This window comes from Anas platyrhynchos, chromosome 2 (genome assembly GCF_047663525.1).
Source record: "Anas platyrhynchos isolate ZD024472 breed Pekin duck chromosome 2, IASCAAS_PekinDuck_T2T, whole genome shotgun sequence".
In the NCBI taxonomy this organism is placed as follows: domain Eukaryota; kingdom Metazoa; phylum Chordata; class Aves; order Anseriformes; family Anatidae; genus Anas; species Anas platyrhynchos.
The window spans coordinates 106932874-106951234 of NC_092588.1; the positions used below are offsets into that span (position 1 = coordinate 106932874).

Genomic DNA, 18361 nt, shown 5'->3' on the forward strand with positions numbered 1-18361 from the left:
AGTTCCTGGACTGAATGAGTGTAACAACTTCAGCAGTCCGGATTTTGAAAAGCATGGATGGTGTCTGGGTTCCCTCAGCTCCCTTTGGCAAAGACAGAGGGACAGGTCACGCTTAGGGACCTGGGCAGCCCAGGAGCTAGGAAAGCCGGTGACACTTCACTCTTCTTTTCTTGGCTGGCTGTACAGCTCTCCCAAATGCCGGTTCTTTTATGGCACGGGGAACACCTTGAGCAGCAAAAGTGGGAGCTGCGCCCCCACTGCTTTCTTCCAGGGCTCACTCAGCTGTCGGAGGTGAAGCTCAAAGAGTAAATTTAGACAGGAGCAACAGTGGAAGGGTGGAACTAGGGAGAGGAGCGATGCTGAACACCGTACGTTTCTGCATAGATGATAAAGATTATACTTCAAACCCTTTGAGCATGCATTATCCTTTGAATGTAGAAGGCTGTATTTGTTTGATTTTTTTACTGTCACGCTTTGGTGTGATTGGCAGCGTATCTGTTGAGGAGAGACAGAATAACAGCCAGGGAGAGGTTTGGCAGGTCAGAAGAGTAAGCAAGCAAAGCTGTCCAGCATATGGAAGTCTGCAGTATCGCAGCAGGCAGCCGGGGACAGGCGCTGCTCTCTTAACTTCCCAGAAATCCAGAAATCGCTGGAATTCCTTCAGTCTAACAGAAGAGAAATTTGGCCCCAATGGGTGGGACCTAGCCATTGCCATCAGACTCTTTGTGGATGTATTTTCTTTTTTGGGGGGTCACAAACGTATGCGTGGAGAGAGGCTCTCGGTGGTGGCATGGAAATGTTCTCTGAAATGGGGCAACCAAGAGCCTCTGATTAGGAGCAGCGATGTACTCCTTGTTTCAGCGCAGAGCTAGTTGCATTTTCTTTTGTTCTTTCAACAGGTTAGTAATTACTGTTGCAGTAATTAGGCTTGATGGAGAGTATATAAGACGATAAATGGTTATTCTGTGCAGTAGTGGGGGGATATTTGGTGCCAAGCTTATTATTTTCAGTCAAAGCTAATTATCTCTATTATAATACATGACTCTCTTTCTTGAATTATGAGTGGGAAACTGCTGAATAGATTTTTTTCAAAGTGCCCTGAACCATGGAGAGAAATGAAAATTAAAAACAATGAAAAGCTTGTTAGACAATGAGAAGACTCATCTGTAAAGCTATTTCTGACAGATTTTTTCTTTCTCTCTCTCTCTCTCTCATCTCCGCTTATATAAATATCAAATGCTTATCAGGAGAGGAATGGCTGCGTTAGCCGCGGTGCGGGTGCACAAGTTGAGCTCAGACGCTGGGGGCACCAGGCAGGACACGGTGCGGTGGCCCAGCTGTGCTGCCCGGGGCCTGGCTGACCCCTGCATCGCCGGGCCGAGCAGGGGATTCACAGATGTCCCCGCCGAGAGCCTTTGCAAAATCCTGGCTGCCAGGAATAGCCATCTGTTTTGCTCGTATTTACGGCCTGCCCTGGAAATCTGGACCGGGGAGCGGAGAGCAATGTGACGCGGGATTATGCCCGCTGGCTGGTGTACCTCCGGCAATAAGGTCAGCGGGGGGAGCCAGGTTCTGATCCCGCAGGGTTTGCCTACACTGCGGATGCCACCCAGGCATTTGTGCACGATGCAGTTGTCCCCTCCTCCGTTTACATCGTGGTTCCCATTTGTGACAGTGATGGGGCGATCACCTTTCCAGCCTTACCCCGCTTGCAGCTTCGTCCCGAACCACGCGGTAACCTGACACACTGACTGGCAAAACCCATAGTAGTGCAGCCACCCGTTCCCCAGCCCCGTGTCCCCCGTGCCTAAATTCCCTTCCCATGGGATTTTGGGGTGCACAGCCCCACCCGGTCAGACGGAGCACCCGTGGGCTCGCTGCTTGCAGAGGGGTTGCTGGCAGGCGCTCGTCAGGCCGAGTACGGTGATTGATGGGGCCGCAGAGAAGGCAGCTGCTTGCTGTTGAATGGAAATACTCCTCTGTTTAGAAAGGCACAGGGGAGGAAAAAAAAGTTTCTATAGTTTCCTGCTTTCTATATATACTTTTTCCTAATTTTTAAAAGCTGTTATTTGAGTTGAATTCAATTCCCTACAGAAGAGGCGCAGCAAAGCTTTCCTGTGTGCTTACAAGGCAGCTTTCCCTAGAAATCCTGTAGCGTGCTTTTCCATGTTCTACACAGCAGATGTTGGAAGCCAATCGGTGTCATGTGTTGCCTTCTGCGGTACTTTAATGTGCGCTTTTCAGAGACAAGCAGCACAAAGAGGAGCCGAGTTACTAAGATGGATAAAATTTTCACAGCGCCAGTATTTGCCTGTCTTTGGTTACTGCCAGGAAAACCACATCAGACCCGCGCGGCGGTGCTCATCTGCAGTCCCTGCTAGGAGCTGCTCGGCTCCCCTTGGTAATTCCGTCCTTCGCACTCATTTTTCCAGTAGTCCACTGTGCCTCGCAAAAGCTCTGTTTATGGACCATATAGGTTTTATACCTCACATAAACTCCAAGGCAGACTCCTTTTTTTCTGTGTGTGTTACTGCCATTCCTGCACAGAGCTGGTGCAAGCTGCTTTGATGCTGTCGGTGTCATTTACTTAAATTCCTGGTGCAATACAAACTGTGTTTCTGAGTTGATCCTGTCTGAGCACAGGGAACTTTCCCTGGCGATTTCTATGGCCAATGTTCAGTGTTTTCTTTTACTGTCTCGAATCTGAGTTCAGGTTAGCAACAGCTTTCAAGAGCCACCTCTTGCAGATGAATGAGCAGAGCCATAGCAAAGGTATGTTACCAGATCAAATGGCCAGTGTCGCTGAAAGTCCAGTTTGATGAATGTGCAGGTTACTAACAGATCCCACTAGGCAGTAGCCAGACACTCAGTAAGAGTGGCAAGGAACTAAAAAAAGATAATAAAAGCAGATGCTGTTCAAAGGTGTCGTTTCAATTATTTTTGCAATGTTAGTATCAATTTAGGTAGTCACCGTGGGAGGTAGAGTTCACGTATGTTACTATTTGATAATGGTTATTTGCATGAAAGTGGGTTGTAAAATAGGGCCCTGGACTGGCTGCAGAGCTCATGGAAACTCTGTATGGGCTACCAAGGAAGCAGTCATGTCTAAAGTTAGGACAAGATAGTCAGCTATGCTTTAAATTGCATGTAAATCAGGACATTAAAATATCTGTCTGAGATGCAGGAGAAACACAAGACTTGACTTTCACAGGGCAAATATATGTATAACACAAACAGATGAAAATAGGGACAGTTTTTGCATAAATCAAATGCGTGTAACGCTCCCTACTTCATCCTCAGGTCAAAGGATCAGGAATTTAGTAGCTAACGAGAAAATATTGTAAAACATGGTATTAGTTGATTAGATCTGTCAAGAAGCAGAACTCCAGACTAGGAACTTGCAGTACCAGCATGCAGGAAAATCCATTAAAGCGTACATACCAGTAACTCATAACCGTAATCTCGTATAGATGTGTCTGTAAACTATAACTCAAAAAGCCAAACTAACCCATTTACAGCTGCAGGCATCGCAGCAGAATAGCTTGAGATGCTGTTAGCCTATTTTTGTTTTATGTCTCTCTTTTGTAGCTGCAACTTAACTGTTTTAAAATACATCTCTGCGGGAATTGATGGGTTTTATTATGTACATTTCTGTACTATAAGAACAAGAGTGATCGATTTGTGTTTATGCCGGTTGTTGTGTGTTTGGCTGCATGACAAGGTTGCCATCAACCGAAGGGATGAAGCATGAGGTAATGACTACAGCTTCAGTGAGGACACTCGTCATACCTGCTTGGTGCTTGGACTGATCCGCAAGTACTGGGCATAGCCAAATGTCGTGTGTGTGTGTGTGCTTTCATGTTTACAAACGGGCAAGCTTAACAAAAGGTAACCTTAGACATTTCTTAACAGTTTTCCTCACCTCTGAAATCAAAGCTACTCGCATTGTGCTAAGCCACTAAGGATCTATTGAGAGTTGTAAAAAAATGCCATGTGAACTAAGTACAGCGAACAATTGTTACAAAGGGATTTTAAATTGTTTTATGTATTTATAAACTGTAAGAAATTGAAGTTCAGCCTTCCGTATATTGTTTTTTAAGAAAAAGCATGTATCTGCTATCCTTAGACATTTCTGTTCTCAGAAATGCTGGCAAATAACCTTGGGCCTGATTTGCATGAGCAAGCTGATCTGTTTTCAGCCCTAGCACAGGACAGATGATACTGCATGAAGTTGCTTATACTGCTAGGGCAGTCCCGTGAGGGAAAGGAAGAAGCTGTAGTGATGATAAAGAATATTTATGTTAGTCCAGTGCTGTGGGTACATGTTCTCTCTTGCATATTGCCCAGCCAGCCAAAAAGGTTACTACCAATAGCCCTCTTCTACCTGAGGACTTTATTACCCACACCAGAGGTTACTGACCTCTCTGACCTATGGCTCAGCATCGTGGGGACCACTCATAAACCTGCTTTAGTCAGGATAAATTGGCTGAGCAAAGACTAAATGTTTAAGCATCTTGAGTTCACTTCACTCATTTTGCCTGAAACACGCTCGCTCCAGCAGGTCAGCTTGCTGTAACCTCTGGCAAGGGGGAGAAGCATCTGGGAAGATCATCTTCTTCAGCTGGCATAGCCAGAGCTGAAAAAGGACTTCTATCTCTGGCCCTGTTCCCTTGTAGACATACTCTGCACATGACTAATTCAGTTTTTAAAAGAAACCCACAGAACATTTACCCGAGGAATTCTGCTGCTGCAGCATTCCTGCTAAGAGGAAGAATGACCTGCAACTTTGCCTTGGTCTGGGAGGTGAGAGATCAGGTCTGGCTAAACATCAGGAAGCACTTTACTGTTCAGGTGGTGGAGCACCACCACAGGTTGCCCAGAGAGGCTCTACAGTCTCCTTCCTTGGAGGTCTTCAAAAGCTACCTGGAGGTGGTCCTGGGCAGCCTGCTCGAGGTGGCCCTGCTTGGGCAGGGGCTTGGACCAGATGACCTCCAGAGGTCCCTTCCCACCTCAGCCATCCTGTGATTCTCTGTGATTCTGTATCTGCAGTTACTGGTCTAACCCGGAGTGCAGTGGCCTGTTTTTTTTAAGTTTTGTTTATCTAGTTTATTTAAGCCTTAATTCAGGAAAGACTTTTGGCTCCCTTTGGGGGACCATGTTATAAGCAAGGCTGATGGAACCAGGCTCAGAGCTGCTGGAGGGCTCCTCCTCATGCCAAGGCAACACCTGGCACTGCTGCACCAAAGGCTGGAAGGACGGAGGCTTCCCTGGGAGTCTGCAACATCTAGGGTAAAGAGCAGGACTGCTGGCGGAAACACAAGACAAATTGCAAGTGCTCCTGTTGCCAGAGACGAGCAAAAAACCACCCAGGTATGCATAAGCTTTCTGTTCTGGGCAACCGTGCACGTCCAAAATGTTGGGGTGGAAACAAACCCTTCAGCCTGCCATGACTTTGACAAATACTGGGCATGTTCTGACATTCCCACAGCCATGCTTATGTCCTGTGCTGGATCATGGCCTTGGGTCACAATTACCATGGGTCTCAGTAATTTGCTTGCAGGTTTACCATTACTCTCCCACTGCTGTGACCCTCACATCTCACGAGGCTGAGTGTTTATTCAGGATTTCCTGAAATTCTGTTCACTTGGTCAAGTAATGGTACTTTTGTTTTATAAACAAGCAACTGTGTCTTTATTCCACAAAGTCAAACATACAGAATGGTAGCAGCCGGTGAAGAGGTGCAGAAATCAGGTTTTAGAGAGTTGGAAGTCACCTTTTAATAGGATCATGTGGTGGTAGTGTTAAACTGCTGTGGTTACTAAAAGCACACATTCTATAAAAATAAAAAATAGGCATAAAAATTCTCATACAAACCCAAGAGTTAATGCTTATATAAATTATAAAATAAAATAAAAAAAGAAGCAATAAGTATTAAGAACTCCTAATAACTCAAACAACAGAGTTGTGCATTTCTGGATGTGCTGGAGATTTTCCACAGATACTTCCTATGGAAAGAATTTATGAATCAAAGTACAAGAGTTGTCCAGGGAAGATTGGTCCCACATGGATACTGTTGCTGTTTTAACTCATCCAGATTTTCAAAACTATTCACTATGAACAGATTGTATTCATAAGTACAGGAAGCATTTGCATTTAGTGTAGCTAAATTAGCTGAAGCAGAAATTAACACACTCCATGTAATGTTTAACCAGAAAATAGAATAGTTGTATGGTCCGAATAAGACATTTAGAGGGAAAAGATACAGCAAGCCAAGTTTTGTTCTTGGTCGGCGTTGCCATAAGATTGCAGCAACATAGTTCAGAGCAAAACAAGGCCAGATGAATTTACTTTCTACTTGCATTGACTTTCTTGTGAGTTATTATTTCCTATTTATGAAGAAAGAGGATCTGAAACCTGCATTTTTAGCAACATGGAAAATGGCCAAGACTATTTATTCTGTATGGAATTACTTAGTATACATTGGAGGGAGGCGTTAGATGCCATTTATCAATTTTTATTTTTATTTTTCCAAATCAAACTACCTGGGTATCAGCATATTTCCATTCTCCCTTTCCTCTCCAAGAAGTCAAAAGCAAAAACATCCTCAGAACAACTTTTGACCTGAGACTGTGAGGTTGTGGCCAACCTCAACTCTTCTAAAAGTGAATAGGGTTAGAAGGGTTTGTGGATGCCTTTGCATTCTCAGGCACAGTTATCAGTTCACATCACTGAAACTCAAGATTAAAAACAAGACTTGGAGTTCTCTTTTAATTATCTTCCCTGGCATAAAAATTTGCAACCAGCTTATCTGTACTAGAAAGGTTGCACCTGCTTACATTTATTAGATAACACACCTACGTGTGCATGGGCAGAGATGCTACCGATGTTTCATCATGTTTATGCAAGAACTTTTTATCCAGAAATATCCTGAGTACCACGCTACTGTTGTTTCCCAGCTACATCCTGGACAGATTCAGTGAAGTGCGTCATATTTATGAACCCAAACTTTGCAAAAGTAACTACATTCCAGGTCAGAATTTTAGGAGTTAAGTTGCTTGTTTAACCGGTGTTCCCGTCATCACAAAGTACGCTGTTCAGAGTTGTAAAATGGTGTGGAGAATCAGGCTGAGTGGGTAAGAGAAAAGAGTTCTGGGGTGGACTGAAGATTCCTTGCTGTCATGGGAGAGGGGGAATTCAGCTCTGCTGAAATTCAGGTCCTCAGACACCCTGGAGCTGATCCCGAATGGCCCTCTTGCTGATCTGCCCAGGGAAGCAAATTTGTGTCTGGTGTCTGAAGGCCTTCGTCCTTTTAATTCAACGGGATATCCACGAACTTCTTACCATAGCCTGAAGAACTTATTTTCCACTGACTTCTGGGAATACTAAGCAGAGGCTGGGTATGACATTTCTATTTTGAAGCTTTCCTGGGGAAGAAGCAAATGCATTTCTCCAGCAGTGCCTGGCTCCGAGCAGCGTGCCTGTCTAATTTTCAATGCCCTTTGTCCAACACTGGGCATTTCCACTCAGGACAGAGCATGCCACAGACTTTTTCCTTAGATCTAATCTGGGACATCTTTGGAGCTACGTGGACACAAGCATATACTAACTTAATAGTAAGGGAAGTCACAGGGGTACATCCTCTCTGATTTTCACAGCCACCCTGCGAGCTAGAAGACAGCAGCAGTGCTCAGTTCTCCTGTGGTCTGGAAAACAAGGTGACTGGTGTTGAAGGGACCACTGCAGCGTGTGCTTGCACAGTCCCCCAGCTCACACTCAGCATATCTTGTCTAAACAGGGATCTTGCATGCTGGTGCAGCACTATGAAGTGTCTGCTGCTGGTTGCAGTATGTTCCCTGAGACATATGGAAATGTTTCAATTCCTCAGGTTTCTCACTCCAGCGTCTATCGAAGAAGAGAAATTGAAAGCCTGATCTGGTCATATTTAACTATTCTTACCACACAAGATGCAAGTAAAGCATCTACCTTTAACCATCGGTGTTTTAAAACTGTAGACCCGTCCGTGTTTGCTAACAGTTGGGGAAGAAAGTTGATCTTTCCTGAAAATACTGAAGCAGATGGGAGCAGTGTGAATGCCAGAATATCCCTACAAATTCTCCTAACATGAAACAGTTTTGGACAGTTCAGGACATCTGGAGTGAATATGGGAGAGGGAAATGAAAAATTTCTTGAATGTACTTAAAGGCTGAAATAGAATCACAGCGGCGTAGACATGCAGAAACCCTGAATGAAATACACACATGGACATGGCAGAATGCTTAAGAGGAAGTCAGCCTGCTAGGAGCAGAACTATTTTTAGTCTTTTAATGAAGAAAGCAGCTGTATTTGAGAAAGCCAGTCACTCACTACTTGGAAAATCAGCTGGAACTCTTTCTGGGTCCTGATGTTCTCGGTTGCAAGGGGAAAATCTTATGTGTAAGCTCTTTCAGCCCTAGAGAGCCTTAAATGGCAGTCATCGTGGGTTTTGAAGCGCAGTTGGGAGCTTCTTGGGAACAGGCTTCCCAGACTCCTGCTGGAGCCCACGGTCACCCCGCGGTGTTCAGCCACTCCAGGAATGAGCGGGTCTGCAGGACGCAGGGAGGATCCAGCGAAGTCCTGGGAGACGTGCATTGAATGCAACGCTGAAGCGTGCCTTTCTGTGCTCCGTGCTGTGCTGCTTGTTGCACAGCTCTGATTTCTGCTCTTAATTTCCCCAGGGCTTTCATGTGGAGCAGCAGTCTGTCCGGCTCGTTGTAAATCCTGGCTTTTCTTACCTGTGCAGTGTTTGTGCTAGGTATGGGGACGGGGCACGGCCACTTCGTTTTGCTGCTCCATTGAAACCGGAGCAGAATTGTGAAAACTTGGCTCTTCTTTGTTATGTACCTTCTTTGTAAGGAATGGGCCCTTTAGTAAGACTTTTTTTTTTTTTTTTTTTGGTATAAACTACAGAGATGTCTTTTTCTGTCACATTGCTGAGTTGAACAAATGCTCAAAGAGAATTATGTGTGTTCTGGCTGTGACAGGAATGGACAATAGCTCTCACAAGGTCAAATCCAGTGAATGTGCTTGCAGAAAGCAAAGGAGACAGCTTGAATTTCGGCTGGGTTGAGAAATAATTTCTGAACTAGTTAAAGTAGATGCATCACAAAAGGCTGAATCCAGAGGAAAGGGATTTTATGCTCCGACCAAGTGTCAGGAAAGCGTGACCGAAGTCATTTGCCCGAGGTGGCCTGGCATTTTCGATGAGAGGATGGGATTAGCAAGGAGGAGGAAGTGGTTTTGAAAACCTACTTCTGTGGATGATCTATCAGTTTCCATCAGTGGCCACTGGCCAGGGCCTTCAGGACCTGGACGAGAGCTTAAAGAAGAGCCGTGGAGAGGGCTCCAGGACCTGCAGGTATCCCTGCAAGTTTGACCAATTCCTTCAGTCGCTTCTAGCTCCCAGCCTTGTGTTTGGTTTGGTTAGAAACACATCCTCTGCTTGCCTGTTGTTAAGATTTCATACGTGAAGTGTCTTATACAGTGGGAACCACCTCATATGTAGGTACTTAAATGTTAGAAAGCAGGCAGGAAGGGGCTGTAAGTTACGGGAAAAACGATGCGATCTCTCCATTTTTAGTAAGACTCCCAAGGATGCTCTCAGCCTCCTTATTTCCTCGTCACCCGCCGTATGCCTGCGAAGGGCTATCCTGCTTCAGATCTCCTGGCACCGTTTCCTTGTCTGATCAGCCCCTAAATCTGTTCCTGCTTGAGCAATGAAGTTATAAAAAATACCCTCTGTTACACGTATGGAAGACGGGGACGGAAGATCACCCCCACTGAGCCTCACACGGGGCTGTTAGGTGCCAATTTACCCTGGCACACGTCAGGCAGCTCGGGGACAGGGACAAGCAGCCGGCGGGGGCTGGAGGTGCAGGAGTCTCTTTGCCTGACCCGGGGCAGGCAGAGCAGCACGCCTGACCCCAGCCTTTGTTTTCCGCCGCAAGTACCTGGAGTTTTGAGCTGGTTTCAGCAGAGGCTGCTTTGCATAAACCACTTCTGTTTTCCCATTACTCACACGTCCCTTTGTTAATAACATAATGTAAATAATTCTGGGCTGGATTTGGCATTCATTTAAACAGGTGTAACACTAAAGCAGTCGTAATTGGTTTCAGTGTTCCCAGCCTTCTCGCTGGCTGCGCTTTCTAAAGGGGTTTACTGGGTTTTGCTTTTGAAGGCTTGTTACCATAATTCACCCATCAGTCTGCTGCTTTTAATGTTAATTCAGTTTCAGAGCTCGGTAGGAGGCAAGATGAAATGTTTCAGGCTGCGTCCTAAGGTTATTCTTCGGGTGGACGGCGTTTTAACTGGATGTGATGGGCATCGGCAAAAAGATGTTGGTGATATTTATAGTCCTCAGGAATCCGTATAAAAGGGAAAAAAATGATTATCTGGATTCTGTATAAATACCACATCCAAAGCACACCTGTCTTCTGCCATGTGGGCCAGCTAATTGGTTTTTGATCTATTTTTACTGTTCTTAGCTGAAAGGCAATTTTTTTTTGTTAAGTTTCACAGAAAACTCTAGAGCTGTTTTAGGGTTTTGTAGCTGTGAAAAATAGCCACGGTTCTGTTTTTTAAAAAGCATTCTCGAGGAATAATTACAATGATTGAGCATGCTGCTTAAAAAAAAAAACAAAAAAAAAAAACAGAAGCGTGTACATTTTTCATAGCTACACAACTCTAAAACGGCTTTGTGGGTTTCTTCACATATTCAGGAAACTTAAAAATAAAAAGGAGCAAATCTATCTCTGAGCTTGGCAACAGCTGAAGTTTATATTTCACAAGTATCTGAAAATGGGTTCCTCCCCATTTGCAGACGCAGATGCCAAAGTTTTAAACTGACAGTGCAAAGTTTATATTGCAAGCTTCGTAAAGGAGCAAAGCAGCATTTTTTTTTTATTTTTTTTTTCCTGCTCTGCGCCAGTCCTGCAGTTCTGCATGGCTAGCTAGAGGGTTATTATTATTGTTTATGAATTCCTTGCCTCGCGGTCGTGCATAACAGCAAGTCGGCATTGTTGAATCGGGAACTGCAGACATGCAAATAGCAGAAAGGTTGCCCCTGCTGCTTAACTTCTGGCAGCATTTCGTATGCTGTTCCTGCCTGTATTAAAACACAGAATGCATTGAATGGGCCAAGCCCTGAAATCCTTATTTGGTTATTAAGAGGAGAGAGAAAGGGCTGTGATTCATTAGGACGGGGATGAATACGAGGCAGCGGAGAAGGTCTGGGGAAGGTATCTGGGGAGCTGCCGTTGCCTTGTCTCATGACCTGGTGAGGCGAGGGTCATTTGGGCACGGCGAGGTGGCTCCTCCAAAAGTGCTGCATGAGATGTTCCTCACTCTGGGGCAGCGTGAGAAGGTGGCTGCTGCTTGCGTGGTGCCTCCAAGCACGCGTGTGCAGGGCTAATCACCTCCTGCTAAATGCTTGCCCCGGCAAAGGCGACTTGGGTAGAAGTCGTGGCATGGGATGCTCCTGAAACCAGCTGTGGAGAAAGATTATCTTTTTAATCTCCTTTTTAATGAAAGGCCAGAGTATCTGGGGTTATGTGAGCTCAAACAAAAGGGGTGCGGGAAGGGGAACAAAACTGCTGTTTGAGCATCAGACCAGGTCACTAATCCCGCTGCAGTGTTTCGCCCGGAGCAGCAGGAGTTACAGATGTTTGCTTGCATCATCCCAGGATAGTCTCTGATGATGGTGGTTTGGGTTGTTGTAATCCCACAGAAATTATGCTTTGGCTTCAATACTTCGGCTTGCCCGGGCATGACTGATCATTATCTGCTCTTCAAGATTAGCTGAAAGTGCCTGGCTAAGCGCTGCGAACTTGGTGGTAGAGGAGGGTGAATCTGGGGGCCGGGTCTCCAAGAACATTGCATTAAAAAGCTGGGACGTTTGTTCTCCCGTGGCCACCAGAGTAAAAGAAAGCAGAGGAGAGCCGAGCTGGGGATGTATTCAGGTTCTCAACTCACTGCACAGGCCACCACGGCCCTGGCAGGCAGTGTTTCAGCAACGGGCAGTGAGTGTGCAGACAACGTCGGGACGAGAGTTTGTTCCCTTCTGCCTGCTTTTTAGGTTAAAAAGGAGGTGATGCTGGACGGGTAGCATCCACGAGGTGCTCCCCACATCTCGCGTCCTGCAGACCTCCAGGATAATTTTAGCGTGAGCCTCCCCGAGCACCGTCCAGCTCGTCTGTTTACAGAGTCACAAAGTCTCCTCTCATTATTTTGCAGAGATCAGAGGGGACAAAAGTTTAAATATTAGCTCAGCTCTTCAAACCCCGTGCCATGCCAGCCTGCTTGGCACACAGCGTTGAACCGAGTGATAAGATATTCAGCCGACTGATGGCCCTCACGGCATGGAAAGAAGAAACACGCTGATAAATTTCGATACGAGGGGTAGGAGGAGCAAAACCACTCCGAAGTTTTATGGCAATTGCAAGTCACAGAATCTGCCAAAAAACTGTGCTTAGAGTACGTCGTTGCCCTCCAGTGAGCTCTGATTTCCCAGAAACTTCTGGAGGATTCCTAGATAAGTGGTATTGCAGATGAAGTATGAAAAAAAATAATATCTCCACCAAAAGCTTCGTGTGTGAAAATATGTTCTGGTGTATAGTTGCATTTTTGTCCACTAGATGGCTTTTCCCCCCTGCCTGCGACCTGATAGGGTTACATTTGTTTGATTCAGATTGCTCATGTTATCTGTGGCTTAATTCAGACACTGGTAACTGGTAAATTTTGATCAACATTTTCTAATTAAATATAGGACGCAGGGTTTATGTATCCCGTGATGTAAATTTTCCTGCTTGGAGCAAAGTCTCCTGTACGTTGGCACAGAGGAAAATTCAAGTTAAGATGTTTTTAGCAAAAAGGCTTGCCAGCAAACAAATGTTTGCTGATGATATGAAATTAATAAAGACCACAGAGCACATTCTGTGGTTATTAAGTCTTCAACACTGACATTGAAAAATAATGTAAAATCTTCCAGACCTTGTTTTGGTTTGGCTGGGGGTTTTTAGGAATCGGAAATAGGGGAGTTCCTCCCCTTACCCACCCAGCCTGTAGTATAATATTAATTAATGACGTTTGGAAGCAAATTTAGGTCCTGCAATTATTGTAATTAAGTGGGACAGATGGGACAGAATTCTGCATTATGTGGCTTAAGCCGAATCAAATAGAATCAAAAAAAAAAAAAAAAAAAAGGATTAATTTACATTGAGGAAAGTCTCTGAATGATTGTGGGAGTCCCAGCGACTGCTGAGATACCAGCAGGGCTATGCCTGTCCTGTTGAGTAAGGTGAATAAAAAAAAATACGGTGGTCAAGAGAAGAGCAAGTGGAGCACCCTGGTTTAGTCAAATGTGTGGTATTCAGGATATGAAAAAAATATATATGTAACAATGCATCCCGACAATCAATTTTCTGTTATTTTATGATACTTGTTTTCATTGAAAAAGCATAACATGGCAGAACAAAAAGAAATATTCACCCTGCTGATGTTCACCGTTTCACTGGACAAATCTATGGGATTGGTGCAATTTTAGATCTGGAAAAAGTTCTCAAGAAATGGAGTTACACCTGCAAGACTGATTTAGGGACCCACGCTCAAGGAAGGCAGAACAGCCTCTGTCACAAGCTGCTATTAGTGTCCTCCTGAAAAGCTCAGCCCCTTGCTCCTACCGGCTCTTGGGGTTTGGGGGATTCCTGCAAGGAAGTGACTGCACGGCCCTGCTCGGAGATGCAGTTTTTCAGTTCATTTTATAGCCCGCGTGTGCCTGTTCAGGGTGAAACTCCCATTTCTAGCTGCTGAACCAGAGCAGGATTTTTTTTTTCCTGTCAACTTCCTGATAGCCACGGGGGAAAAAAGAAGTGTGTTCTCATTTCAGCATCCCTCGCCCTCCTCCTTGCTTCTCTGAAGAGGAAGCCAGCGAGCTATTTCTGTTACTCATCCTTTCCTCCAGCCTCCTTTCTTCAGGATCCTTATCTCTCGTGAATCACTCCAGTGCCCGTTCCTGGCCCCGGTTCCAGCTTTTACAAGCTTCAGCATGAAGTCAGGGGGCTTGCTGGGCTTCCCTGCGTGGCGTGGGGGGCCCGCAGGAGACAGGGACCATGCCTTGGTCATCTCACTCGGCGGGTGCTGGCTGGCAGCGTGGGGATGGAGGAGCAGCACAGGCACGGGAGCTGTTTCTCTGCAGATTCAGGAAGCCAATGTTCTATCAGTTTGCATCAGGTTTGAGCTTGGAAAGGTTATTTTTGCTGCCATAAAGCTTAATTTTTTTATTTATTTTTTTTTTCTCAACGTAAGCTTAGATTCTGTGGGAATTCATGACTGAGACCAGTGTCCGCACTTGCCAGGGAAATCTTGCAGCTGAAAAGCTTCTGAGTCAATTTTTAAGCCCCATTTGACTAATACCAGAAGGATTAGCATGTAATTTTGCTTGGTGCCAACACAAGAAAACCTCCTATGCTTTAAACTGAAGGGTGCGTACCACCTGGACAGTGCTCGGCTGAGGTGAGGAGGATTACGATGTACAAAGTCCAGGTACACTCATGGCCCTGGGGCATGGAGCACGTCAGGCTGAGCCAGCCATTGTGCTCCCTGCCTCCGGAATGAATGGGATGGAGGGACATGCTCTCTTGGCTCATGAGGGAGATGGCAGAATTTGACATCCTGAGGGTAGGAGGTGTAAAACACTGAGCTAAGGCTGCTAATCCGGTGGTCAGCTAAGCGAGTTGGTCAGAAATGTCAGTGGACATTTAGGAATTGGGAATAGAGGACTCCAAAAGCCTCTTAGCTACCTTCTGCTGTCAGTCACATCTGTATAAATCTCCTGACTTCCCTGCCCTTCCCATGTCAGGCCTATTCCAGTGCTCCCACAGGCAGAATGGAGGGGACAGACGAGAGGAGAACAAGGTGAATGGAACAAGGACGCATCCTGCAGTCTTACTGTGTACCCTGGGCGCTCCCTTTCACGTGTTTCAACCATTTGGCCTGGAAGAGGGTGCTCGTTCTGGCCAACAGGAGCTGGGCAGCCACAAGAAATAAGTGGTAACACCTAAGACTTCTGCAGTAGCATCAGTGCGATTGGGATGTTGCTGGGGAACACCTTCTCTTGGATGGAAATGCTTGTGCAGTGGTGACAGTCCTGGTTTTTCTCTCTTCTCCTATGTAGCTATCTGCTGGCCATAGGCAGAAGAGACCACATGAAGTCCTCCAACTTCAAGTAGAGTATTCCAGAAATAATAGTATTGAAAAAAAAAGTGGAGTTTTTAAACGGGAGCAAAGCCTTAGCACAATTTAAAAATCACCTGGGAGGTGATGTATGGGGCTCCTTTCCCTGATGCCACACATATTTGGCATACTGTGAAGCCTGAGCTTTTACTAAGTGCAAAGGTAGTTGGGAAGAGCCAGGTCATGCTGCTCTTTGAACTTCCTATAGCAGCGGATCCAAAAGGCAGTAAATAACAGCTTAGCACTCAGTCCTTACCTGTGCTGATCTCGTGAAATTCAGCACAGGGAAGCAAAGGTTGAACTACGCCACCTTTAATCCATCTCCAATGTCAGCGTTGGCCAAAGATCTCCTTCAACCAGTGCCAGTTCATTAAAGTACTGCAGCTCTTGCTCCCAAAATCTCAAGCTCGCTCACAGCAAGCCCTCAGCTGGAGGCGGGCAGGTCGCGTGCAGCCCAGCGATGTTCATTCACGGTTCCCCTGTGCCACCGCGCACCTCCGCAAAGGCTGTGCTGAGGTCCCCTCACCTCTGCCAGCTCTGTGCATTCCCCTCTCTAGGTCAAAGAAAAACGCTTTTTACCACGCGGAAAACTGTCACAGAAACACGACTAATCCAAACAAAATCCTGCGAAGGAAATATAAATTCAGTTCCTCTTGTGCATCTGAGATACTGCTGCCAGGCCTGTGCTGTGAGAGGTCAGGGAACAGCAAGCCGTGAGAGAACAAAAAATATCCAGTAACGCCAGAGCAAGAAGATGTGCACGTCCCAGGATATAAATTTGGCGCTGGACCGAACAGAAAATGATTTGCCAACATTTTTGTCTGTCTTTTCAGCTGAGACACGGGTTTACAACATTGAAAGCAGCTGTCCGGGGCTGAGCTGGGGTTGACACAGGTGAGGAGCGGCTCTGCTGACCTGACCAGGCACACGAGCTCCGTCAGGCCTCCGGACTGGGCTGATCATCCTCTCTGCAACCTCAGAGGCCCTCCCCAGCCTGGACACCAGGCTATGGCAGACACACAGCACACGCTGTGGCTGCCCTGCAGCATCCCACCAGCTTCAAGAGCACAGCACCGCCTTGCCGGGGTCTGTCTCCCTTCAACATCATGGAAAGATGCAGCGTTTCTTCTCAGGGTCTGATGGGATCCCGTTTTGCTCACATCCTACTGACCAACCCCGGAAAAAAATGAGCTACATGTACCTGTTAGGAATTAGCATGTGCTGTTAGTTAAGCCTTCGAACATGTGTTTAATTTTCAGGTGGATGCATAATTACTCTGTGACCTGTTTAGCATTTCAGACTCATTCCTTTCAAAGAGTGGGAAAAAAAAAAAAAAAAGAGGTTACATCCAAGCTGAAAAGAAAAAAAAACCACATAAGTTTTTTTTTTTTTTTTTTACTGTATCATTTTAAAAAGGTTTCTGAACAAATTTGTTTCCAAAGTAGTTCGCTCTCAGTCCTAAGAAGAAAACTGCCAGCAGCTGGCTGGGAAAATGCTAAAGTTAGGCTGCAAAGTAATAAAACTCACATGATGTGAAACTGCACAAAACCGAGCCTGTTCTAACCACAGCTAGCTTTCCTTGTCATTTTGGAAAAAAAAGAAAACTGTGAAGTGTCTGGGGGTTTTCTGTGTTGTGATTTTTCTTAAAGGGATTTTCTTTTGGGAAGGCAATGGCAGAAGGGATTTTTGCGGGTTAATTTTCAGTCAAAGCTTTGTGATAACGGGCAAGCAATATGATTTTGGCAGGAAATTATCGTGTGTTGCATTAGAGAATGAGTTGTTCCCTTGATTATGTACCGAGTGATAGCCCTTTCTGGATTTATGGGTTTTTCTACATATTTGCATAGGAAGTCATTACAGCACCCTGTTACCTGATAAAAACTAGCACCTTGTTGCATGTTTCTGCATGTCTCACAGCTCCCTGGACAAGCTATTGATCAGGTAAGGCGCTCGTAAGGAAGGAGAAAGTCATTTTGTGCGTGCCTGTATGGGAGATAAGCCTTGTTGTTATTCCACAACGAGCTGTCTCTCTGCTCTCTTTGCACAGAGCACGATAACTCCAGAAATCACTTGCTCCTTCCCATTTAAGACTTCCAGCCTGCTGCGTTACAGGGGAAGAAAGAAAAGAAGGAAGAAGCACAACTTTTCAAATGGAGGAAAGTCAGTTCCTTTTCCTTGTCAGATTCAAAAAAAAGCAAATGCTGGCCCAGCTCTGCTGTTTCCCTGATGATTTCAGTGCTAAAAATGATGCACACGTGTTATATTAGAGTTATTCAGGGTGTGCATATTCATTCAGATTCATATAACTATTGACCAGAAGCAAGGTTAAACGGAGCCTGGTTAAAAATTAACCATTTTTTTTCCTTTTCTTTCTTTCTTTCTTTTTTTTTTTTTTTTTCTTGAATTGCATAATGCTGTAGCACTCTTCAGGCAATCCTTCAGCTTTCTAGCATTAAGTCATCCCTGATGATGTACAGGCTGTGCTTAAAGGCAAGGCAGCACATTCCTAACAGCTCCTGTGCCCGAGAAGTTTCATGCTTTTGCTTTAAACTGGTGACTCTCTGATGATCTTTTTATCATTACAGTGTGGGAACAAGCATGCATACTCATTTTCGCATTTATTTTCCTGAACACCATCTTTCAAAAATGTGCCTTTCAACATGCCTGCTTCCAATCCTGTGCTCCTAAAACAGCTCGGGCAAGGGATACAGGAAAATGCAGGAAAATTGAAGTGCTTCAGGAGTCCTTTCTGCAAAGAATACATCTGCCTTGGAGCCTGCGTTTTGTCTGTCAGCGCAGGGGAAGGTGAGGGGAGCGTGTTAGGAAGCAATAACCCAAGGCTCGTGGAACATTTAAGTCCCGTAATTCTGAATTAGCTGCGATCCCTGCTGTCAGGAGCGCAGCACTGAGTGAAGGTTAGGTTTCCTCTCCCACTGTATTTTCATTCAGATTAATATTTAAGCCGTGCCGGTGGTGCGTCCGGGAGAACAGTCGGTCCTTTTACAGCTCGGAGCGGTAAGAGGCCGGCTCTGCTGGCTGTTTGGACAAGGCGAGCACCTTGCTGCGGCTGGCCACGGGCCCCACGCTTTCACAGCCC

The 18361-nt window shown here is 45.6% G+C and overlaps 1 long non-coding RNA gene across 1 annotated transcript in view; it reads left to right on the plus strand.

Moving 5' to 3' along the window:
* Window positions 1–18361, plus strand: part of LOC110353364 (uncharacterized) — a 64970-nt gene that overhangs the window by 32873 nt on the left and 13736 nt on the right. The window contains exon 3 of the long non-coding RNA XR_011806864.1: window positions 16098–18069. This is a non-coding gene — a long non-coding RNA (uncharacterized lncRNA). The remainder of the gene's footprint in view (window positions 1–16097; window positions 18070–18361) is intronic.